We start from the raw sequence: 6,559 nt of genomic DNA, 5'->3' as shown, positions 1-6,559 counted from the left end.
AATGAATGCTATTACTATGACAATTTAAATTGCAACTCAAAATCCCCATAAACATACCTCTCAATGACATTGAACTCATTTTTTCAAATTCAACTACATTAAAATGACATATATCACATTCTCTTAATTTATTATTCCGCAAATTGCTTCAGTATTAAAAGCTAAAATTTGAGGTCGTTATAGAATAGTATACTAGCAAATAAAATTACAAAAAGTTTTAAAATGAGTTCTACATTTTTTTTGACAAGATGAAACAATTTTGGTTTTTTTTTTTTTTTAAATACATGACCCGACCAGGTCACCAGGTCACTGGGTTTGGCCGGTTTTATCCGGGTTTGACCGGGTCGATGCGTGACCGTTCTAATGCTTAACCCGAACCGGTCCGATGACCGGTTCACCGGGTTCCGGGTCGACCCGGCCGGGTCGGGCCGGGTTTTACAACTATGGTATTACTTCATTTGGACTTGTATTTGATCATAATCTATTAGATTTCAAATTATTGCTTCTTTGAACATGCGAGTCATGCTTAATATGGGCCATAATTCTGTTTGACTCCAAACTTTTCTAAACAATGATTGAGCTATGTGCAATGGGTTAATTATAAGTGCATTGAAACCTCTTGCCAAATACCAAATTAGCCTAGCTCGAACACGACTCTGATACATCATTCTACTTAGTTGATTTTAACCTAATCCATTATTAATTAATATGAGACTTTACTACTCTTAAATATCCCAAGGCTTTATTATAATCTATGAACCGACTCTTCAAAAATTCTGATGTGTCGTGACTTGTGTCTGACACTTTCTGTAATATCCCAGAAAAATAATAGTAATTTATAATACAATAAATTAATAATTGTAATAAATTATAAATTAGTAATAATAATAATGGGTGATAAATTGTTATTATTTGATTGATCATTATGCTTTAATGTTTGATTATTTGATTGGTAATGTTTGATTGGATTAGGATGAGTCAACAAACATAAATTGTTTAGATATATGAGTCAGCATTGAGTCAGTAATGTATAAGCCCTAAACTTCAACTATAAATAGAGACCTAGCCTAACCAAACAAATTCACTCTCCTCTACTACTCTCTCTCTCTTCTCACTCCAAAAAGTTTATTTTAATTATTTTCAATCTTTATATTTTTTTTGATTATCAACCGGTTCTCTGCCCCAAATTACTATTTTCTTCTAAAAGTTAGCGAAAACGGAGACCAGGTAATCCTAATCCCTAGGTATTTTTAGATTATATTTTTATGTGAAATTTGGTATATGTAATCTTAATCCTTAGAAGTCTTAGGTTAATTTTATATGAATTTTGATAGGGTAATTATGATCCTAAATATATATCATAGGGTTGTTTTATATGAAATATATTGTATGTAATCATAATCCCAAATAATTGTGTTGACCTGTATATATAATTACATTCGTTATAAATAATTCTTTTCGTTCTGTGCAATTCTTTAATTGAATTCAAATGGTAATGGTCGTTTCTTTCGGAAGTGCATCTACACTTCGTTGCTTTTAATTGTTCATAAAACAAAACAAAAAAAAACCTCCTTCTCGATTTTTGTGCGTCACTTTCATTTAGATGTATGTTCACCATCTACTGATACGTTTCTTTGCAATTCTGACTTTTCGATTTACGTGATGAACATATTTCAAATACATTAGTTATATGAATTTAGTTTCAATTGTTTTTTTTTATATTCTATGCTTTACTTTATAAATTGAGGCACTAATATATATATATATATATATATATATATATATATATATATATATATATATATATATATATGTCTTGGTAAATTGGGAATTAATTATTCGCGACAGAAAATAGATATTACATATATTTGAAATATATTGAAAAAATTTTGTTATGTTTGTATAAAAAATAAATTTAATAGTGGGAGGATAGCTTTGGGATGGTACCTCTCAAAGTGATGAACACAACTTTTGGGCTTTATGCCTCCGATGCGAAACTGATGTTAAAAAGATTGTATCCGTTCTTCCCAAAGTGGTGTCTGGCAGGGTTCCCCGAGATACTAGTAGCAACTTTGGGAAGAAGTGTGCACACTAGGAAGATGTAAATTGATTATGGCCAAAGTGATTTGTTTGTGACTGACAGGGTTTCCCGGGTCACAGGGTAGACTGACAGGGTTTCCCGGGTCTATCATGGTTCTCTTCCCACTAAATAGACTAAATTAAATAAAGATTAATATAATTAATAACAAGTTGATATTTGATTTGAATTTTTGAGTTATATTATTATTTTGGATTATTGTGAGTAACATTTTTTATTTGTTTATTTATTTATTTATTTTTGTATATCGGATTTGGATTACCAGCTTTGCTGACTTTTATGTTTATTTAACTGCAATGATCCTGCACGGGGGAGCAGATTTTCAGTGAAGCATGTTGCAAAGGATGGGGCTAGCTGTGGGCAGTGAGGATCACGACTCGGATATTATATTTCTAGCTAGTTTCTAAGTTTAGAAATTTTATGAGATTTAAATAAATGCATAAGACATATTTCCTTTATTTAAACTTTAGTCTTTGGTTTTATTTTTAATGTAATAAATTTAGCCTTACACCTGTCCATAGTACAAGTGCGGCGGTAACACTTTCCAAATTTGATTATTTTGAACTTCCGCTGTTATTTACAAAAATTATTGAAATTATTTATGCTATTATAAATTGTTAGAATTTGGGGTGTTACACTTCCTGACATTCCAATATTCGTTGTAAAGACTCAAAAAAGTTCAAAAGTTATGTTGCATTGCATTTTGAGTTTCGACTATTAGATTCATTAGATTATGATTACGATTTTATTGAGTTTAATATAAATATTTGGGATATATTATGTTTCTTTGCAAAATTGATGGGTATTATAAGTTTAGCTTTATTTTTTTGTTAAATTATTAAATACTAAATATTATATAATATCAAAACGTGTCCTAACGTGTCGAAATTTAATATTTTTTAGAATTAACGTGTCAGAGTGTTGTGTTGTTTCTCGTGTCAGTGTTGGTGCAACATAGATTATAATAATGGAGGCAAGATTCCCTTGATATATTTATTAAATTAAAATGTTCTCTTAAAATTAATTAAATATCTTATTATTCATTTCACACAAAAAATGATATATGTTTTTTTAACTTCTATTTTTATATTTTAAATTTAAATTCTTTTAAATTAATTATTCGTATTTTTTTATAATTTTAAATATTATTATTTTACTAAAAAATATTTTTCATTTTTAATTTATACCTTTTAAATTATACTTAAATTAATTATATATCATTTTATTTAATTTTTAAAATATTCATACAATATACAAAATTACTTGCTTGTTGCATAAATGAGACTCTCTTGAATTTGATTTGGTCCTTTTCCTTCACAAGTAAGAGATGCAACAAATAAAAAAATGGATGGGATTCAATAAGAAGAAGAAAGAGAAAGAAAAAAAATAGGTCTCACTCACTTTTTAACTGTGCATGAACATGAGAAACATATTTTTCTATAAGTAGGGATGTAAATGGGCTGCCGGCCTACAGGGGCTACGGCCTAGCCTATATTAGGTCAGACTTGCTTATTATAAATAGTAAAATATAACAGGCCTAGGCTTTCAAAAAAACTTATTTAGAAAATCGGCCATAGGTTTTTTTGTACATGCCGGGCCTATAAGCCTACAGGCCGGCCTATATAATATTTTTTATTATAAATAAAATCAATAAAATTATTATTTTAAAAATTTTGAATAATAAAGTAAAATTATTTTAGTTATTTTTTTAATTGTTAAATGTTTAATAGGCTTAAACAGGCTAACAGGCCTAAGCCAAGATTTTTATTTTTTAAATATAAGTCAGACCAGACTTATAATTTAGGACCTACACAAGCTAACAGGCCAGGACAGACCCATTATTTTTTACACAAATCTGATTTATTTAAATCAGAGTCTAGTCTAACCTATTTATACCCCTACCTATAAATATTGCATTAAATGAGTCAACTTTTCTTTCCATAAATTTCCTATCAAGAAAAAGAAAAAGAAAATAGAAGTATTTAATACTTTTGGGATTGAAAAGGTAATTAGTATTGTTTCTTCAATAATTAAGGGCCCGTTTGGATAAGCTTTTGAAAAAAAGAACTTTTTGTGAGTTACTTTTTTTAAAAGCCAAAGTTATTTTATGTTTGAATATAATATTTAAAAAGTGCTTTTAACTAAAAATATTATTTGGATGTTAAAATAAAGAAACAGTATAAAATTACTATTGGACCGTTTCCTCATTGTGCCCTTTACTGTTGTGTCCCATCTAATGCCACGCCACCACCAGTTTTGAGGCAACGCTTCCATTAGCCATGTTTTTAAGTTGGCATCATATTGATCAGATGTAAACGAAGAAGACTTTGATGCACAGCCATTCATATAAGTTCTATTACAGTCTGAAATTGAAGCTCCCTACCAGTTTTGCATTCTTCTTTCAATATTTTCACAGTAATCAATGTACCATTTTCGCAGCACACAGTCACAGTCATAGAAAAATTTCGCCACCACCGACGGAGTTTCGCCACCACCAATCTGAGTCTAATGTTTCGAACAACAACAACAAAAATCTAAGTATGAGGTATTGATTTCCCCTTCATTAGACGGACGGGAACACTATGTCGAAGATATCAAACTGCAGCTATTGGCTAAAGTTTACATATTTATTGTGTCGGTCAATCTCTCATCAAATAGGAACATATAGATATGTAATTTGATAAAACAGACAAAATGATATATAAATTGGGAAGAGGGATAAAATAGTAATTCTGTTAAAAATAAGAAGATAAAATAGTCAATCTGCCTTGTTCTATTGTTTATATCAAAAGACATAATATAATAGAAAGAATAATAGCACAACTTCTTTACAAATCTTTTAACATTTTCTTAATTATTTAAAATAGAAAAAGAAAAAGAAAATAAAACATTTATTGTCTTGATAAACTAAAAAATATTTAATATTTTCATCCGTTGATAGTTAATGGAACTGCATGGAATACTAATCAACAGGCATAGAATTATTGGTTTAAGTATCAAATTAATGTGAAGAAGGTTTAAATGTCTTCTCGCTCTTCCATGCATGATACACGTAAATGGAACTCTGACCTGTCTGAATGATAACAAGTGGTGGTCTTGGACTACAAATAAATACACGTTCTTTTTATTCAGTGTTCATTGAAGCCAATCAGTGTTGAACTGAGAAACACACAAAACACAGTCACATAAGAGTGAGGAAAAAGAATGACAAAAGCAAAGCAACAACAAACAAAACCTGCACCATCACAAAATTTATCAATACAGGGTTCTGAAGAAAATTTATTGTAAGTCCATACATAACACACCCACAGTCTGCTTCAAAACAGAGGGCAACGATATGTGGCTTTGATATTGACTCATTTACTGTTATAAACATAGAACAAAACAGAGGGTAACCACAAACTAAACCTACACTAGCACTGGGTGGGAACATGAAGTTTGTTACTCTAATATATATAAATTCATTCCTGAACCAACTTATCGACTATTTTAGTACAACTGCTTGAGCTAATTTATTCAAATATGAATATGCCAGATCATAGTTTAAAAACAATAATTCTTTTTACATAGTTATGACATTGCAACTAGCAAATAATCCCTCCCACATATTCTGCTATTAAAAAGGCATAATCATGCTGTGAGTTCACACTGCACTTACGTTTTATATTAGACCCTAGTGACTACAAGCACCCAACGAAGTAATCAAGTTGGGAGTTCTTGGACCGGCCACACATGCCTGTTTCATTGAACCGGCAACTAAGATCCGGGAAAAATCTATAATACCACCGTTGTACCTACGACAAAACAATGATATTGTGCCACATTAGCAATTTTTTTTTAAGAAAGAGAATAAAAAAATTACTTTTGTACTTTAGACTAAGTATTACTAGTCAAACTTAGTATAAAATACACTCTTGCACCAAATTCTCAATATTATTGTTGTACCCAAAATGTTCTCCCAAGAAATCATATCCTTTCATCTCTAAAATAAGACAAATATTGCTTTATCACACTAAATGTCACTTCTCATGCACACATATCTTATGCATTAGGTGAGAATATTTGTATCACAACTAGTGGGCCCACCAGAGCGGCGGATGTAGGTTGATGAAAAAGGGAGGCAAATACCCACTTTTGAAATATGATGCAAAAATATAAAAATATTTTTATCTTAAAATTCAAGTTTTTCCAATTTAATTTTGGAGTAGGATATTATAACAACCAATTAGAGTTACTACCAATATTACTACTAATTAATTTAATCGTTAGATCGATTATGTTGATCCAACAGTTATATTTATTTTCATTTTTGTGTGGTTATGATTTCTCATATTTAATACTTTATATTTATTTTCATCTTTGTATGGTTATAATTTTCCATATTTAATACTTTTACATTAAATATGAGGATCATAACCATACAAAGAAAGAAATAAATATAACCGTTGGATCAACACAGTG

This window comes from Gastrolobium bilobum, unplaced genomic scaffold (assembly GCF_033153095.1).
Source record: "Gastrolobium bilobum isolate Gb01-03AN ecotype WA unplaced genomic scaffold, APGP_CSIRO_Gbil_v1 utg16477, whole genome shotgun sequence".
Lineage (NCBI taxonomy): Eukaryota > Viridiplantae > Streptophyta > Magnoliopsida > Fabales > Fabaceae > Gastrolobium > Gastrolobium bilobum.
The sequence above is the reverse complement of the archived record's forward strand: the minus strand, read 5'-3'. Positions refer to the sequence as shown.